The sequence below is a fragment of the Procambarus clarkii genome, chromosome 55, assembly GCF_040958095.1.
Source record: "Procambarus clarkii isolate CNS0578487 chromosome 55, FALCON_Pclarkii_2.0, whole genome shotgun sequence".
Classification (NCBI taxonomy): Eukaryota; Metazoa; Arthropoda; class Malacostraca; order Decapoda; family Cambaridae; genus Procambarus; species Procambarus clarkii.
Window position 1 is genome coordinate 33,787,501 of NC_091204.1, and position 20,324 is coordinate 33,807,824.

Below are 20,324 nucleotides of genomic sequence, written 5' to 3' on the forward strand. Positions count from 1 at the left end.
CTCGTAAGGTAGTAGATACGATCCAGATAGTCGTAATAATATCCCTAATGTGAGGTCCGCGCTCTTATATTGGGGGAAATGTAAAAGTTACCACTTATTTGAATATATTAATAAGGATTTTTGTTACCTTAGAGTGATATTATATATTACATTATAACTAATAGTATATTTCATTTTAGGATATAGATGCTTTAAGCATATATTTTAATTAGATTAAATAAGAATTTACTACTAAATTATATATATATCTATCATTATGTACGGCAGCTACGAATAATGACGTAACAGTATACTTTTAGCGAGATTGCCAAAGTGATGTATTTTTCTAATAAGTCTAATAAATAATGAAAGTAGTTTACTAAGTATTTATATAAGAGCTTTATTTAATTATGAAACTTTAAGGATTTTTAAATAGAGAAGTATTTAGAGGAGATTACTGTCTATTATAAATGGGGAAACTGTTAAATATGTAGCGATGTACGATACTTATTTTAGGGATATATATACTTGCTTATCCTACTCTAATAGTTAGTGCTGCCCTCACACGATGGATCCTTTGTGTGCCAGGAAGTTTTACAGTATAGAAAGCCTTAAATGTGCAGGAGTTAGACTACAAACATTTGTGGGTTGGCCCATTAAGTGGTTAAACCCTATTGACTTAGTTGAAGATGGGTTCTATTACCTTCGCAATAGTGATTACTGTTTGTGTGCATTTTGTTATTGTATAGTAGGTGCATGGATTGTTGGTGATACCCCCAGAAGACGTCATAAGATCATTAATCAAGACTGTGCCTTTATTAGAGGCAAGAGGAGTGACAATGTTTCTTTAGAGGTGTCTGAGATAGCTTTCAAATATGGACTGGAATTTGTTTCCCATAAAATAGAACTGGGAAATAAGAAAATAAGTGATAGTAGTAAGTATATATTCTTATGATGTATTCTTATACCAGTCTTATATACTCTGTACAAAACTTGATTGCTTAAATAGATACTTCTTATTCTTCTAAAGAATAATTTACGTAACTACGTTATATTTTTTTAGGTGGTGCTCCTCCTAAGGAAGATCTGGGATTGATAAAATTTAGGAAATCGCTGAATCCAGGATTGGTAACTTATAAATGTCGCCTAGAGACATTTGATATGACATGGCCTGGAAGCGTCAAGCAAACTTCTCATGAGCTGGCAGAAGCTGGTTTTTTTTACTGTGGTATGAAGTGTTTTAACTATTTTAAACTTAATAGAGTTATAAGTAAAGAAATAATGAATATTAGTTAAAAGATAGTAACGAGATAATGCTGGATTGTTTTATGGTTTTCAGGTATAAGTGACCACGTCTGCTGCTATCACTGCGCCTGTGGAAAACGAAATTGGAGACCAGAAGATGATCCTTGGACGTTACATGCGAGATGTAGTCCAGAATGTGCTTACATTATTCTTGCAAGGGGCAAGGAATTTGTTAAGAATGCTAGATTGACAATACCATTACCTATAAAACCTATAGACAATGATTTAATTAATATCTTAATGGAGGGTATGGATAAGTTCAAACATCTGATTCATCAAAAATTAATACCTGTGGAGAGTATAAGATATGCTTTAAGTGAGTATCTTAAGGAATCCAGAGATTTGTTACCTTTTATTATACAAAGTAGATGTCAAGAAATCGTGTTGAGGTATATGCAAGAGGGTACAGATATTTATTTACGGGTACGGGACTTAATTTATGAAGCAGTTGATGATAAAGAGGAACAAGAAGCTACGCTTGAAGATCTGGGATTGAAAACTTTACCGGAGACTTGTACTAACACTGTTGAAAACAAGGACTGTACAGAACAATCTTGGGAAGAAGATATTTTATGCAGAGTTTGTATGGATAAAAATATAAATATTGTAATACTACCATGTAAACATATGGTGACATGCAGTGGTTGTCTTTTAGCTCTGAAATGCTGTCCAATTTGTAGAGGAAATATTTTATATATAATAAATCCAATTGCTTCTTGAACACTTATGATTTTCTTGAACACTTGTATAACTACTAAGAACACTTATGATTTCTTGAATACCTGTATAACTACTAAGAATAACTGTATGCGTTAAATGTTGTAATAAACTTAATGTCTCTTCTAAATAAGATTTCTTTATCCTTAATAGAATAATTTGCTTATTACATTGGAGGACTGAAACAAGTACTTAATTATGAAACCGAATAATGACATGATGTAGTAAGTTTAACGGAAATATTGAATACAATGACTTGAAAAGTTTTCCTTTGACTAATGAAGGTGTATGTTTAATAAAACTGAGTTACGAAAACAATGCCTTAAGATGCTACTGTAAGTAATGACTTAGTGCACAGGCAAGTATCTTTAATTGTACGAAGATGTCTTAGAATGATTTATATTGACCTTATTTGAAAAATGGATAACTGCTAAATGCTCAGTAGTAACTTACTGTGAATTAGTAATGTTACTGTTGTTGTTGTTGTTGTTAATAACGATGATCTACTTACTTACTTACTAAAATGACAGAAACAACTAGTTTTGAGAATTAGTACAGAGATGATTAGAGAATATGTAGTGGACTGTAATGAACGGGTAAGAACATGTAGCGGAGGGATGGAGGAAAATTGTAAGAAAGGGTTGAAAGTTGGGATGTGTAAAGGATTGAGAGATTGTAAGGGATGGTATCAAGATGTGCGGAAAACATGCTACAACATGTAAAGTAGACAGTGTAGTGAGTTGCGCGGTGAACAAGCTAGGACTTGTAATGGATGGAAGGAGTCGGATATATTTACATATGACTCATGTTTAAATAAGATATGGGACACAGTAATACATGCTACAACATGTAAAGTAGACAGCGTAGTAAGATGCGAGGCGAACATGCTGAGACATGTAAAGGAATGAGAGAGAGATTGTAAGGGTTGGTACCAAGATGAGCGGAAAACATGCTATAACATGTAGAGTAGAAATAGCGTAGTGAGTTGGGCGGTGAACAAGCTAGGACTTGTAATGGATGGAAAGAGTCGGGTATATTTACATATGACTCATGTTTAAATAAGATAGAGGAGACGGTAATAGTTGTTTAAGTCTTGTATAAAATGGGAAAGAACTAGAGAATATGTAAGACTAAGTACAGATCTGAACTTACAGAGAATATGCTATGAACGGGGAAAGAACGCAAATTAACAGCTACATTTAAATTTATGAGACTTGGATGAGATGGAGGAAGGTGGGAGGGGGTGAAAGATAATTAAACAGGTTGGGGTTATGTGTGTACTCGGATAAGAGATAAGCTGGAGACGGACTTGATCGAATATATTTATGTCTGATGATCTAAGGCTAATGTCCAGATTAATTTTACTACGTTAGAAAATAAGGTGTTCTTAAATCTCAGGGTGATTTAGTTGGAAAATAAAGAACTTGCACAAATGAACTAAGCTGGGGCACAAGAGTTGAAACTTGATAACTGAACTGGTTTTTATTTACTATGTCTGAAAATGTAGTTGGGTGTTTAAATCTCAGGGGGATTTGGACTGATAGTAATGAATTTACATGAGTGAACTTGGACAGAGGACAAGAGCTAGAGTTTTATAATTGTTTTCATCATATTTACTATGTCTGAAATACAGAGGGTAAAAATTTCAGGGGAAAATTGATGGGTTATTTACAAAGATACGAGAGAGAACTAAGGTGGGGACGAGAGCTGGAGCTCAGTAACTGACTTGATCTTATTTACTAACTTTGAAGTATGTCTGCTTTTAATTTTAGGGAAATTGATGGGTTATTTACAAAGATACGAAGGAGAACTAAGGCGGGGACGAGAGCTGGAGCTCGATAACTGACTTGATTTTATTTACGGTGTCTGAAATACAGAGGGTAAAAATTTCAGGGGAATTGATGTATTATTTACAAAGATATGAAAGAGAACTAAGGCGGGGACGAGAGCTGGAGTTCAGTAACTGACTTGATTTTATTTACGGTGTCTGAAATACAGAGGGTAAAAATTTCAGGGGAATTGGACTGTTACTAACGATCTTGTATAAAACGAAATAAGGTGGGGGACAAGCGCTGGAGCTCGATAACTGTTTTGATCTTATTTACGGTGTCTGAAATACAGAGGGTAAAAATTTCAGGGGAATTGGACTGTTACTAACGATCTTGTATAAAACGAAATAAGGCGGAGGACAAGCGCTGGAGCTTGGTAACTAAATTACTGTATTGAACTACGTTTGAAATATGATTATTTTTAAATTTTAGAGGGATTGGAATGATAGTATTTATTATACGACAGGGGACTAAGGTGGGGGAACGTGAGCTAGAACTTGCTTACTAACACGATTTATTTGTGTAAAACTGACTTGCTTAATGAAAAGGAGCAAACATACGATGTTGGAAAATAGCAAGAGAGAGAATAATATGAAGAGGAGAGAGAGAGAGAGGAGGGACGGTCCAGATATTATGGAGAAGATAAGATACGATATGATAAGAGGTAACCTGGCTGGCCGGGCCTAAGGTAAATAAAGGTGACGCGAGAGATTGCGAGGTAAGGGGGGAGGGAGGGGGCGTGAGGTATATGAGTGGGAGAGGCAGGGGGAGGGAAAGGTGAGGGAGGGGGGATGGCAGGGAAATGAATTAGATATACTAGTTTCTAAGTAAGAATCCAACTTAATCATATACAGCCTAAATATCTGTTTTATTATCGGTAGGAACTCTGAAAAAAATTCTCCCATAAGAACTTTTTAACAAACTCGTATGACATTATTTTATAATAACAACTTTGAACAAACTTCTAAAATCTCAGAAATTATTTTCCTCATAAGAATTCCTTAATTCCAAATCTGTGAGTCCCCAAATTCACCTGAAACCCCCCAAGCGCTACACGGGAATTTACAAATTCACCTGAAACCCCGAAGCGCTACAGGGGAATTTTCTCCCAGAAAAAAAAATTCCTCTGTGGCGCTTACACCCTACTACTCACGCTAGACCTCATTTTCACTAATAATGATGAATTGATCAGGAACATAATGATTACAAATACCTGTTACTCAGATCACAACTTAATTGAAGTTATGACAACCATGGGGAGTAGACCTTCAAAACCTGTCCAGATTCCCGGTGGAGGAGATTTCAGCAAATTCAACTTCAATAATAAACAGATAAACTGGGAGCAAATAAACCAGGACTTCACAGAAATAAACTAGGAAGAACAGCTTGAAAATGCAAACCTGAACCAGTGCCTGGAAAAAATAAGCTCAGTAGCACTAGAAATATGTTCAAACCGCATACTCTAAGAAAAGAGGAAGAGATGCAGATTGGAACGGGAACGTCGTTCCTTATATACGCGAAGAAAACGAATCGCGGAACAAGTTGAGAGTCGCACCCTATCTCAAGAACGGCGAAGAAGGTTAGGTAGAGAAATAGAAACAATTGAACTCAAACTACAAGAATCATACAAAACCCAGGAGAGGCAAAGAGAGCAAAAGGCCATCAGTAAAATAGAGAGAAATCCGAAATATTTTTTCTCCAATGCAAAATCAAGATCAAAAACCACATCTAGTATCGGGCCCCTGCGAAAGGGAGTTGGAACTTTCACCGATGACAACAAAGAAATGAGCGAGCTACTGAGGACGCAGTACGACTCTGTTTTCAGCGAGCCATTAAACGCACTAAAGATTGATAACCCAAATGAATTTTTCATGGATATGATACCAACATCAAATCATATATCAGACGTCACCCTATCCCCACTGGATTTTGAAGAAGCCATAAACAGTATGCCTATGCACTCTGCACCAGGCCCGGATTCTTGGAACTCCATATTCATCAAGAACTGTAAAAAACCACTATCGCAGGCCCTCCACATTCTGTGGAGACAAAGCCTAGATACTGGCGTTATTCCTGATATACTAAAAACAGCAGAGATAGCACCACTTCATAAAGGAGGAAATAAGGCAAAGGCAAAAAATTACAGACCGATAGCACTAACAAAGTAAGATCACAAAATACATGGAATCACAGCATCTCCATAACCCCGGACAACATGGTTTCAGAACAGGGTGCTCTTGCCTGTCGCAGTTGCTGGACCACTATGATATGGCATTAGATGCTATGGAAGACAAACAAAACGCTAATGTAATTTACACAGATTTCGCAAAAGCTTTTGATAAATGTGACAATGGTGTTATTGCACATAAAATGCGTTCAAAAGGAATTACCGGAAAAATAGGCAGATGGATCTACAATTTCCTGACCAACAGAACCCAATGTGTAATAGTCAACAAAATAAAATCCAGCCCATCAACCGTGAAGAGCTCAGTCCCCCAGGGTACTGTGCTTGCTCCAGTACTTTTTATCATCCTCATATCGGACATAGACAAGAACACAACCTATAGCACTGCATCATCCTTTGCAAATGACACTAGGATCTTCATGAGAGTAGGCAACATAGAGGACACGGCAAACCTCCAGTCAGATGTAGATCAGGTCTTGCTATGGGCTACAGAAAATAATATGGTGTTTAACGAAGATAAGTTCCAGCTCATGAGCTATGGAAAAAATGAAGATATAAGACCGGAAACCACGTACAAAACTCAGGCAAATCATAACATAGAACGAAAAGGCAATGTAAAGGATCTGGGTGTACTCATGTCGGAAGACCTTACCTTTAAAGAACATAATAAAGTAGCCGTCACAACTGCAAGAAAAATGACAGGTTGGATAACAAGAACTTTTCACACTAGAGATGCTATACCGATGATGATACTTTTCAAAACGCTTGTGCTCTCTAGAGTGGAGTACTGCTGCACAATGACAGCACCTTTCAAAGCTGGAGAAATTGCTGACCTGGAGAGCGTGCAGAGATCCTTTACTGCTAGAATCCACTCAGTAAAACATCTAAACTATTGGGACCGACTAAAGAGCCTAAAACTGTACTCCCTTGAGCGCAGGCGAGAGAGATACATAATAATTTATACGTGGAAAATATTAGAGGGGCTGGTCCCAAACCTGCACACAGAAATAACATCACATGAGACCAGAAGACATGGCAGGATGTGCAGAATACCCCCGTTGAAAAGCAGAGGTGCAACAGGTACTCTGAGAGAGAACTCTATCAATTTCAGAGGCCCGAGACTGTTCAACACGCTTCCACTACACATAAGGGGCATGACTGGCCGACCCCTCACAGTGTTCAAGAGAGAACTGAATAAGCACCTCCAAAGGATACCTGATCAACCAGGCTGTGACTCATACGTCAGGCTGCGAGCAGCCGCGTCCAACAGCCTGGATGATCAGTCCAGCAACCAGGAGGCCTGGTCGACGACCGGGCCGCGGGGACGATAAGCTCCGGAAGGACCTCAAGGTAACCCCATGATGACCATGTGTAGTCATCATGTACACCCCATGATGATCATGTGTAGTGATCATGTGTATTCATTATTCATGATGACCATGTGTAGTGATCATATACACCTATGATGACCATGTCACACACACACACACACACACACACACACACACACACACACACACACACACACACACACACACACACACACACACACACACACACACACACACACCGCCCCCCACTGTGACTAGAAGAGCAAGGAGAAATCCCAGAGATAAGAGTGGGAATAGCTAACCAGGAACCACTGGAAGAGTTTGAGATTACCAGCGGGGAAGTAAGGAAGTGTTTACTACAGTTGGATGTGACAAAGGCTATAGGCCCAGATAGAATCTCCCCTTGGATACTAAAGGAGCAGAAGAACTGTGCCTGCCACTCTCCATAGTGTATAACAAATCACTGGCAACAGGTGAACTGCCAGAAATTTGGAAAGCAGCTAACGTAGTCCCGATATACAAAAAAGGGGATAGACAGGAGGCACTGAACTACAGGCCAGTGTCCCTAACCTGCATACCATGCAAGCTGATGGAGAAGATTGTGCGAAGAAAGCTAGTGGAACATCTGGAGTGAAAGAACTTTGTAACACAGCATCAACATGAGTTCTAGGATGGCAAGTCCTGCCTCACAGGGTTACTTGAATTCTACGACTAGGCAACAAAAATCAGGCAAGAAAAGGGTGGGCAGACTGTATATTTTTGGATTGCCAGAAAGCCTTTGATACAGTACCACACAAGAGGCTAGTGAAAAAGCTGGAGATGAAAGCTGGAGTGAAACGGAAGGTACTCCATTGGATACAGGAGTACCTAAGCAACAGGAGACAACGAGTCAATGTGAGGGGTGAGATCTCAGATTGGCGAGACGTTACAAGTGGAGTCCCGCAGGGGTCAGTAATTGGACCTATACTGTTTCTGATATATGTAAATGATCTCCCAGAGGATATAACTCGTTTCTCTCAATGTTTGTTGATGATGCAAAAATTGTGAGGATTGAAACAGAGGATGATAGTAGGAGGCTACAAGATGACCTAGACTGAGTAAATGGTTCAACAAATGGCTGTTAAAAGTTCAACCCGAGTAAAGGCAAAGTAATGAAACTAGGCGGTGGAAATAGGAGGCCTGATACAGGCTACAGAATAAGAGATGAAGTACTTAATGAAACAGACAGAGAGAAAGATCTAGGAGTTGATATCACACCAACCCTGTCTCCTGAAGCTCACATAAAAAGAATAACATCTGCGGCATACGCGAGGCTGGCTAACATCAGAACAGCCTTCAGGAACCTGTGTAAGGAATCATTCAGAATCTTGTACACCACATATGTAAGACCAATCCTGGAGTATGCGGCCCCAGCATGGAGCCCGTATCTTGTCAAGCATAAGGCGAAGCTGCAAAAAGTTTAAAGGTATGCCACTAGACTAGTCCCAGAACTAAGAGGCATGAGTTACGAGGAAAGGCTGCGGGAAATGCACTTTACGACACTGGAAGATAGAAGAGTAAGGGGAGACATGATCACTACCTACAAAATCCCCAGGGGAATCGATCGGGTAGACAAGGATAAGCTATTCAACACTGGTGGTACGCGAACAAGGGGACACAGGTGGAAGCTGAGTACCCACATGAGCCACAGGGACGTTAGAAGGAACTTTTTCAGTGTCAGAGAAGTTAACAGTTGGAATGCATTAGGCAGTGATGTGGGCCATTACCACACAACCTTCCCCATTACCACACAACCTTCCCCATTACCACACAATCTTCCCCATTACCACACAACCTTCCCTATTTAGACAACCTTCCCTATTCCCACACAACCTTCCCTATTTAGACACAACCTTCCCCCCATTACCACACAATCTTCCCTATTACCTCACAACCTTGTGGAGTGTGTGTAGTGGGAGAGATGTGTTGTGTGATGGGGGGTTGTGTAATGGGGGGTGGGGGGGGGGGCTGGGGGTGATAGGGGGAATGAATGAGCCAGAAAGAGATATAAAGGGCACGAGAGATTAAACACAATGAGACCATTAGCAATAGAAAGAAGAGAGGTGAGTGATAAAGACTTAGAAGAAAGGGCTGAAAGACTGTTAATGTGGTCAATGGTAAATTCACGGGCGTTGTGTTTGTGTTCTTTTGCCGCTGTTGCTCCAGTTGTTGTGCAACATTCATGTCATGTTGCAATGCAGGTAATGCAGGTAATGATGGTAATAATACTCTGCAAATTGTGCAGTCTGTATAGCAACACAGCTGGTCTTATACGCGGTTGATCTTTACACACACACACACACACACACACACACACACACACACACACACACACACACACACACACACGCACACACACACACACACAGGGAGGAAGAAATTAGAGGAAAAACAGTCTAAGATATGACGAACCTAGTCGTATGGAAAAGCAAGGAGGCCGAAGAGAGATTTATACCAACAGTAAGGGGAAAAAGCAGGAGGGAATATAATAATAACCCATGGTTTAATAGACAGTGTCAGGAAGCAAAAATGAGAAGCAGGAGGGAGTGGAGGAAGTACAGAAGACAAAGGACAGAGGACAACAGGATTAGATGTAACAGAGCTATGATTGATTACATTAACATAAGACGAGTATCGGAAAGAAATCATGAGAATGATATTGCAATGAAAGCGAAAAAGCAACCTAAATTACTACATAGCCATATAAGAAGGAAGATGTCGGTGAACGACCAAGTGACAAGACTAAGGAAGACAGAAGGGGCATATACAGAAAGTGACAAGGAAACCTGCGAGGCAGTGAATGCAAGTTTCCATGGAGTGTTCCCAATTGAGCCTGAGCAGCTCCCATTGTTAGAAGAGATTACCCTAGACGAAAGACTACCAGATATAGAGATGACAGCAGAGGAGGTAATGAAACAGTTGACAACACTGGATACAACTAAAGCGGTTGGACCAGACAAAGTATCACCGTGGATACTAAAAGAAGCAGCGCAGGCCCTCAGCGTGCCTCTGGCAAGGATCTTTAATGAATCACTTATGACGGGAGAATTGCCTAGTTGTTGGAAGAAGGCAAATGTCGTGCTGATTTTCAAGAAAGGTGATAGGGAGGAGGCACTTAACTACAGACCCGTATCACTGACAAGCATCCCCTGCAAAATACTTGAAAGAATAATTAGGCTAAGACTTGTTGCACACCTGGAGAGCATTGGGTTTGTAAACAAAAACCAGCATGGGTTCTGGACAGGGAAACCATGCCTAATAAACCTTCTGGAATTCTATGATAAAATAACAAGGATAAGGCAGGACAGAGAAGGCTGGGCAGACTGCATATTTCTAGACTGCCAAAAGGCCTTTGATACAGTATCTCACATGAGACTGCTCCTCAAACTTGAGAGGCAGGCAGGAGTAAGCGGAAAGGCCCTAGCATGGGTAAGGAACTACCTAACAGGAAGGAGCCAGACAGTAATGGTAAGGGGCGAGAAGTCGGACTGGCGAACAGTACCGAGTGGAGTACCTCAAGGATCGGTGCTGGGACCAATTCCATTTCTAATTTACGTAAATAACATGTTTACAGGAGTAGATTCCTACATGTCGATGTTCGCGGATGACGCAAAATTAATGAGAAGAGTTGTGTCAGATGAGGATTGTAGGATCCTCCAAGAGAACCTAAACAGGTTGCAGAGATGGTCAGAGAAAGGGCTACTGGAGTTCAACACGAGTAAATGTAAAGCTATGGAAATGGGATCAGGTGATAGGAGACCAAAGGGACAGTACACAGCAAAGGGGAACTGCCTACCTGTAACAATTCGAGAGAGAGACCTGGGAGTGGACATAACACCTAATCTAACTCCTGAGGCACATATAAATGGGATATCGACAACAGCGTACTCTACACTGGCAAAAGTTAGAACATCATTCAGAAACCTAAGTGAGAAGGCTTTTAGGGCGCTTTACACTGCCTACGTGAGACCAGTCTTGGAGTATGCCGCCTCATCATGGAGTCCCCATCTGAAGAAGCATATAATGAAACTGGAATAGGTTCAGAGGTTTGCAACGAGACTCGTCCCAGACCTACAAGAAATGGGGTATGAGGAGCGCCTGAGTGATCTGTGCCTTACGACACTAGAAAAAAAAGGGAAGAGGGGGGATATGATACCTTACCTACCTTGAGGTGCTTCCGGGGCTCAGTGTCCCCGCGGCCCGGTCGTCGACCAGGCCTCCTGGTTGCTGGACTGATCAACCAGGCTGTTAGACGCGGCTGCTCGCAGCCTGACGTATGAGTCACAGCCTGGTTGATCAGGCATCCTTTGGAGGTGCTTATCCAGTTCTCTCTTGAACACTGTGAGGGGTCGGCCAGTTATGCCCCTTATGTGTAGTGGAAGCGTATAGGAAGGGGGTAGGAACGAATAGGTATGATGATAGGAACGTATAAAATACTCAGGGGAATTGACAAAGTAAAAATAGATGAAATGTTTACACGTAATATTAACAGAACGAGGGGACATGTTTCGAAGTTGAAAACTCAGATGAGTCACAGAGATGTTAGGAAGTTTTCTATTAACGTGAGAGTAGTGGAAAAATGGAATGCACTTCAGGAACAGGTTGTGGAAGCAAACTCTATTCATAATTTTAAAACTAGGTATGATAGGGAAACAGGACCGGAGTCATTGCTGTAAACAACCGATAGCTGGAAAGGCGGGATCCTAGAGTCAATACTCGATCCTGCAGACACAAATAGCCGAGTACAAATAGGTGAGCACACACACACACACACACACACACACACACACACACACACCCCACCCCCCACTGTGACAGCCCCCCCCCCCCTTCACCAACCAGTCACCACTCTCATAACTTCCACTTTCGTTGGAAGTTAAACTTAAGAAATAATCTTTAGTTTTTCCCTTCTCTTTTCCCTCTCAATGCCTCCTGTCCCTTTTTTTCTTCCTTTTTCCTCCTCCGTTCTTCCTCCCTCCGTTGCCTATTCTCTTCTCTCTTCCTCTTCCGTTCTTCCTCCCTCTGTTGCTTATTCTCTTCTCTCTTCCTCTTCCGTTCTTCCTCCCTCTATTGCTTATTCTCTTCTCTCTTCCTCTTCCGTTCTTCCTCCCTCTGTTGCTTATTCTCTTCTCTCTTCCTCTTCCGTTCGTCCTCCCTCTGTTGCTTATTCTCTTCTCTCTTCCTCTTCCGTTCTTCCTCCCTCTGTTGCTTATTCTCTTCTCTCTTCCTCTTCCGTTCTTCCTCCCTCTATTGCTTATTCTCTTATCTCTTCCTCTTCCGTTCTTCCTCCCTCTGTTGCTTATTCTCTTCTCTCTTCCTCTTCCGTTCGTCCTCCCTCTGTTCCTTATTCTCTTCTCTCTTCCTCTTCCGTTCGTCCTCCCTCTGTTGCTTATTCTCTTCTCTCTTCCTCTTCCGTTCTTCCTCCCTCTGTTGCTTATTCTCTTCTCTCTTCCTCTCCCGTGCTTCCTCCCTCTGTTTCTTATTCTCTTCTCTCCTCTGTTGCCTATTCTCTTCTCTCTTCCTACTCCGTGCTTCGTCTCCATATCTTTTTTCCATCTCAGACTCCATGACTTCCCTTATTTTTTCTTATTTTTATACTTCTAGTTTATCTATTTCCGTTTGAGAGCTTTTCCAGGTAAATCTATCATTAATCTCTTCGAGTCCTAATGTTATACGAAGCATTTGAAGCAGGTCCTTGGAAGTTATCCAAGAGGTGTAGTTGGACTGACTCGTAGACCCGGTCCAATCCTCTTGCTGCTGCTGCTGCTGCTTCATTTTGCTTCTCTCAGATGAAGTAATTATATATTTTACGAGGGCAAAGAGAAACTAAGTTGTTTCTACACAAAAGTAGATGTATTATGGTGGGGGAAGGAGTGCCTAATATCCTAGATCATGATTTTATAGTTAGGTAGGAATGTTCTTTATGATATTGGGTATTGGTTAGGTTATTATCAGAAGTACAAAGTAGTTTCATACTATACGACTTTATAGCACTTGGAAGGGATAGGAGGATATAATGATTTAGGATAGGGCGGTGGGAAGGATTGGTAAGTCAACCACGTGGACGGTCGGTGATTGTTGGGTACAATAATTGTTACTCGCCTAGTTATGCTTGCGTAGGTTGAGCTTTGTCTCTTTGGTCCCGCCTCTCAACTGTCAATCAACAGGTGCACAGTTTCCTGAGCCTACTGGGCTCTATCATATCTACATTTGAAACTGTATGGAGTCAGCCTCCACCACATCACTTCCTAGTACATTCCATTTATTAACTATGACACTGAAAAAAATCTTAATAATGTCTCTGTGGCTCATCTGGGTACTAAGTTTCCACCTGTGTCCTCTTGTTCGTGTTCCATCCTTGCTGAAGAGTTTGTCTTTGTCCACCCTGTCAATTCCCCCGAGAATTTTGTAGGTGGTTATCATGTCTCCCCTTACTCTTCTGTTTTCCAGGGACGTGAGGTTTATCTCCTTTAGCCTTTCCTCGTAGCTCATTCCTCTCAGTTCCGGGACGAGTCTGGAGACATACCGCTGAATCTTCTCTAACTTTGTCTTGTGTTTAACTAGGTATGAACTCCAGGCTGGAGCTGCATATTCCAGGATTGGTCTGACTACTGTGTAGTGACAAATGTTGTGAGTAGTAATGATGGATACTCATGATGGCAATGTGTAGTGATGATGAGCACTTAAGATGAATGAATGCAATGATGATTTACTCTCATGGGTATTACCTGCTTCCATAAGGTACACTGATGATGATCGAGTGTACGGATGATGAGTTGATAACTGTTTTGTGTTATGATGAACACTAAGTGATTGTGTGTACTTTGGTTGTACACTAATGATTGTGTGCGGTGGTGATGTGCAATGTTGGTGACCATGTGTAGTGATCATGTACACCCCATGATGACCATGTGTAGTGATCATGTACACCCCATGATGACCATGTGTAGTGATCATGTACACCCATGATGACCATGTGTAGTGATCATGTACACCCATGATGACCATGTGTAGTGATCATGTACACCCATGATGACCATGTGTAGTGATCATGTACACCCATGATGACCATGTGTAGTGATCATGTACACCCATGATGACCATGTGTAGTGATCATGTACACCCATGATGACCATGTGTAGTGATCATGTACACTCATGATGACCATGTGTAGTGACCATGTACACCCATAATGACCATGTGTAGTGATCATGTACACCCCATGATGACCAAGTCACACACACACACACACACACACACACACACACACACACACACACACACACACACACACACAGGACAACATCAAGGCATGTTTAGATGAACTGCAGAAGGCAGCAACTATAGCGCATAGAATGAGAGCGAAGCTGCTGGTCATGGGGGACCTAAATCACGGAGAGATAGATTGGGAAACGAGGAATCCCCATGGCGGGGATGAGACCTGGGGAGCGAAGCTGGTAGACGTTATTGACAGGAATTTCCTAACACAGCATGTGAAGGAAGATACTAGGGAAAGAGGAGGGGATACGCCCAGCCTATTAGATCTCATTTTCACCCAGAATGTAGAAGACATCGAGCAGTTGGAACATGAAATACCACTAGGAGCCAGTGACCATTGTGTCCTAGTCTTTGACTACATGATGGAGCTTAAAATTGTGACCAAAGGACAAGAGTTCCGTACTTTACACTGGCGAAAATTAAAACTTCATTCAGAAACCTAAGTGAGGAGGCTTTTATGGCGCTTTACACTGCCTACGTGAGACCAGTCTTAGAGTATGCCGCGCCATCATGGAGCCCCCACCTGAGGAAACACATAAGGAAACTGGAGAAGGTTCAGAGGTTTGCGACGAGGCTTGTCCCAGAGTTACGAGGGATGGGATATGAAGAGCGTCTGAAGGAACTGAACCTTACGACACTAGAGAAAAGAAGGGAGAGAGGAGAATGATAGGGACATAAAATACTCAAGGGGAATTGACAAAGTGGAAATATATGAAATGTTCACACGGAATAATAACAGAACGAGGGGACATGGATGGAAACTGGAAACTCAGATGAGTCACAGAGATGTTAGGAAGTTTTCTTTTAGCGTGAGAGTAGTGGAAAAATGGGATGCACTTCAGGAACAGGTTGTGGAAGCAAACTCTATTCATACTTTTAAAATTAGGTATGATAGGGGAAATGGGACAGGAGTCATTGCTGTAAACAACAATGTGGTTCAACAACAGAGGAGGGAGGGGAGCAGGAAGGAAGAGTCCGGTCTGGGCCTAAACCGGGCCCTGTAGCGGGGGCTACAGATCCTGGTCTTCCAGGATGGTCCGACTCAGGGGCCTGGTCACCCACCCCATGAGCCTGGGTAATTGAAGTCGTGTCGTCATCCATGCAGCAAACAATATCAAAAGTTTGGGACCTGGAACCAAGAGATACCACCTACCAGAGCAGCCAGGGAGACTGAGCGCGGGCCAGTGCAGGAAGGGTGCGTTGTCCCCAGCGGTGCTCCCCCTTTTCAACAGGGGAGTCCTACTACATTGTCCATTCTCCCACACTGGTGCTAAGACCCCATTCCCCCTATCGCCCCAGCCTGGACACCCAACCATCCACTCTGGACGGCCCCTCACAGGCGACCCCGCCAGCGGGTGGTCCGATGGCTCATAAGGCCCCTACGTGGTGCCCTTCAGCACGTCCACCACCCAAAAAGGGGCAGGAGAGGGGGCAAAGGCAACCTACACCGGTCACAGGGAGGTGTACGTGAGCCCCTCACCACGGCAAGGAGACACCATGGAGGGGTTAAAAGGGGCAATACCAGTCGTCTTGTACTCCAGAAATTAGGAAACCTGACAGCAATAATAAGTTTTTAAACTCAAATATACTTTTATTGTTTATTATCAAGACAAGTTGAGGTACACAACTGTTATCAATCAAACCTTTATCTGTATACAAATCATGGAATACATTCTTAAGGAATAGAACATCACTTGTGATACAGAAATCACAATATCATGATACATTTAATGAACAAATCCACAAAGGCCGTAATGAGGGTTCAAACTTGTGTCCGGGCTAAGATGCACGCTAAGGTCCGACTAAGGCGCTTCCGGGATCATCCTGGACGTAAATCTGTACAGCCACGATGGGTCGCACCGCTGCGGCCAGATCACTTCGCCGCCACACCCACACAAGCAACGCCATATTCAAGTGGTGTTCCTGCCAAAGAAAAAAAAAAGATTCTCTATAATATTCTCTCTACTCCGAGTAAATACCTAACCTGTCCTCCGATAAAGAGCATCACTTTTTGCTTATATGCATCACACAAGGCCAAAAAATTTACAAGAAAATGAAAGCAACTCAAGAAAGTCTCCGTGGTGTAGTGGTAAGACACTCGCCTGGCGTTCCGCGAGCGCTATGTCATGGGTTCGTATCCTGGCCGGGGAGGATTTACTGGGCGCAATTCCTTAACTGTAGCCTCTATTTAACGCAACAGTAAAATGTGTACTTGGATGAAAAAACGATTCTTCGCGGCAGGGGATCGTATTCCAGGGACCTGCCTGAAACGCTACGCGTCCTAGTGGCTGTACAAGAATGTAACAACTCTTGTATATATCTCAAAAAAAAAAAAAAAAAAAGTGATGTACTGTCCCATTTTCTGTTTTGGAGCCTCTGGTAGGGTAAGAGAGACTACTTTAAATTGACCGTTTTCTTGACATTGTGAAACCTTTGGAGGATGGCCTGAAACACTGTCCATTCCCTGAAACCGGGTAATGATGATCACTGTTATTTATTACCCGAGGCAAACTTACATTACTGTATAGTGTGCCCAAAGTATGGGCTTTGGGCACGTGTGTTACGAACCAAAATTCCTCACCTGAGCACGAAGCCGTGAAGTCCACGCCATCTGTGAGTCCGCTCCCATAAATCCCACAACATGGACAACGCCATCTAGTGATGACGAGAGATGCCGGCAATAAGTGCTGGATGCCTGTCCTAGTCGGCTCGTGATGTAGCCGCTGCTGACCTCTGGTGAGGTGGCGCTTAGAGTGAACGCCATCTATGGAGTGAATAGGTGGACGTTTGTGTCTAAACTAGTAAGTGATGTTTCCTAGTGATCCCGTGTAGTGTCCCCAGTACTGATGACGTGTCTGCTTTCAGTCAACCTAGGACGGCTGTGAGGTATGTTGAATCAGTCTACCCAAAGCGGCCAAGGTCTATTCACCAGTCTGCTTTGTAGAAGTTGTGAGCCACCCCTGGACGAACTCTGCTGAGTGTGTGAATGCCTGCCTGAGGAGTGGCAGTGACAGGATTCGCTGTCTCCGAGGCTGGCTGGTGGATGAGACCACCCACTGCGTTCCAACCGAGGAGAGTGAACAGCGAGTCACACGAGGCTCCTGCCTAGGGCTCGCAACCCTAGTATTAGTCGTGGAGTGGCCTAACAGCGAGGCTGACTAGTACCTGCCAGCTACAGGCTGGACTGTGGTTGTAGGCCATCACAAAGAGGCACCCAGTGGGTTGTAATTTGGCTGGCCTGTGGCCAGGGAAGATTCATCGTGGGTCCTGGGCGACGGAAGAGAAAACCAGGAAAAACTACCCAGAGTGAGCATCGCCAAGTATCCAGTGTCTTCAGAGGAAGATGAAGATGTAAATACTGTGTAGTAATAATTCCCTTTTGTTACTTTAATTTACATATGGTGGTGGGAAAGGAATATATATAATTAAGTATACTTGTGTATTTAATGTACCTCCCCTGTTGATTTTACTTGCGTTACGGAGCTCACCCCATGAAAGCCTCTACTAACTTGGTGCCGGATACCCAAAACACTAATACCATCAGAAAAGAACCCGGTTGCGTCCCAGTAGGGCCGTAACAACATGCTCTTAACAAATGAATCAAATTACATCCAAAAGATGTAATTTGTAAGTAATCCCCAGTAAGAGGGAGGGGGGGGGGCAAAGAGGCCCAGTTGTTACAATGAGAGATGGAGCCACTCCATGTGATGAGGTGGTCATCATTGGGAGCTTGAGGCTCAACCCAGCCACAGAGGTGGGAGGTGGAGCAGATAGGGGTAGTTGGGACCTGGTGGACCAAGCACTCACAAGTCAGGTAGTAGAAGAGCTCCCAGAACCCCATCAAGCAGGGAGAGTCAGGAGCTGCCTGATCTGGGACCAATGTAGTGTGGGCTACAGAGCCCAGCTTTCCATCACAGATGGAAAGCTGGGGGCCAGGTCTCCCACCCCTCACGTCTTAAAAGTTAAAAAGAGGGTCAGATATCAGCATGTAAATGAATGAGTAAACATTTCATCAACAAACAAGGCCCCATACCCACCATGGAGCCACAATTAGAGGATAGGACACCCAACAAGACAAAGCCCCCCCCCCAGGGGTGCACTGTAGATATACGCCCTACAATCGTAACCATAGGAATCATCAGTCCGTCAAGATATAATGGAAGCTCAGCACGATATAATTGGGCTCAGCAATGAAGGAAAAGATTGACAATAAAGGTGTCCTCATGCTCGACAATGACGAGTACCACAGTTTTACGGGTGAGAGGGTGTGCCTCCCCAAAAACCTGGTGTCTAAACAGAAGAAAACATCTGAAAGAATAATCAAGAATTGCAAAACGTCACAAGGAAATAGCAATTAAACAGAAGAATTGGGAAGGAAAAATTAAACTTAATAGGAAAAAGCATTCAGCACAATTAGCGAAGATGGCAGCAAGAGCATTAGGCTTCAAAAGGACAGAGGACACTGTCCCATGGAGCATTACACTCTAGCATCCGCCAACCAAGCCCCCTCATGATGGCAATGCGCTGGAAAGGGAGGGGGAGATGAGAAAGACGAGAGGGTGAAGAATACTGCCCAGTGTAACACCAGTGTTAATAGGTAGAGTGGGTGAATTGGAATCATTCACAGAGACATACTGGAGCCTGTCACTAAGGTAAGACTCCAGGTATTGGAGGGATTAACTTCTTACTCCGTAATGTTGTAATTTAAGAAAGTTAATGTGTTAACAGTGTAAAAAAGTCTTAATGTAGGTCAACAAATAAATGAACAAGGGTACTCATTTCTTCCAAGAGCTGCATATATAAAGTTAATCATACTAATTGGTGCATGATTGGTCCTTTTTTGGGCCTGAAACCATTATGGCAAGAACTAAGCAAATTTTGTTTTGCTAAATAGGATTAAGGCTGCTTGTAGATTAACTCTTTAAAATATTTTAGACAAAATCTGCAGAGTTGATATTGGTATATAATTGTTGACTTCAGTGAGATTGACACTTTAATGGACTAAGGTTACTCTTGCTTTTTTTCCCCTTAGAATATCAGGAAAGGTTTGGAGTACAAATGATTTGTTGCAGAGCAATGAAATGGCTGCAGCTAAAAATCTAGGTTTCTTTGAAAATTAGGGTTGGTATGTGAACATATGGTATCTGTGCATGGGGTTCATTCATCCACTGCAAATTCCCTGATGCTCATCACCACCCAATAAAAATCTGCTTTCAGAACAATAAAACTGTCTTCAAACAACACACAGCCTCTCTGTTTAAATCCCTGAACATGCTAAATATACACTCGCTCTACACATTATCTTGTGCTATTTACATGTACAAAACCTTGTTCCTAAATGCTAATCCTGATCTGAAACTCTCAATTGATAGATGCAATAGAACCCATGAGCACCACAACATAAAAAAATATCTGTTTGATATAAATTGACAGTCATGCTAATATAATTGCCAGTGAGGTTTATGTAATTCACAATCATCTTAATATAATTGGCAGTTTGGATAATATAATTGACAGAGGATTATACGAATCAGGATAATATTATTGCTAATCAAGCTAATATAACTTTGAATCAGGCTTTTTCACCCACAGGGTTATTGATCGATGGAACTGACTACCTGCCAATGCCATAACTGCCAAAATGTGCTGAATTCAAAATAT

At 42.3% G+C, this 20,324-nt stretch overlaps 1 long non-coding RNA gene across 1 annotated transcript; it reads left to right on the forward strand.

The window, feature by feature from the left end:
* Positions 1-639: 639 nt before the first annotated feature.
* Positions 640-2,145, forward strand: LOC138352855 (uncharacterized). Its single transcript, XR_011222926.1, has 3 exons — positions 640-914; positions 1,043-1,207; positions 1,319-2,145. It is a non-coding gene; the product is annotated as an uncharacterized lncRNA (long non-coding RNA).
* Positions 2,146-20,324: the final 18,179 nt, after the last annotated feature.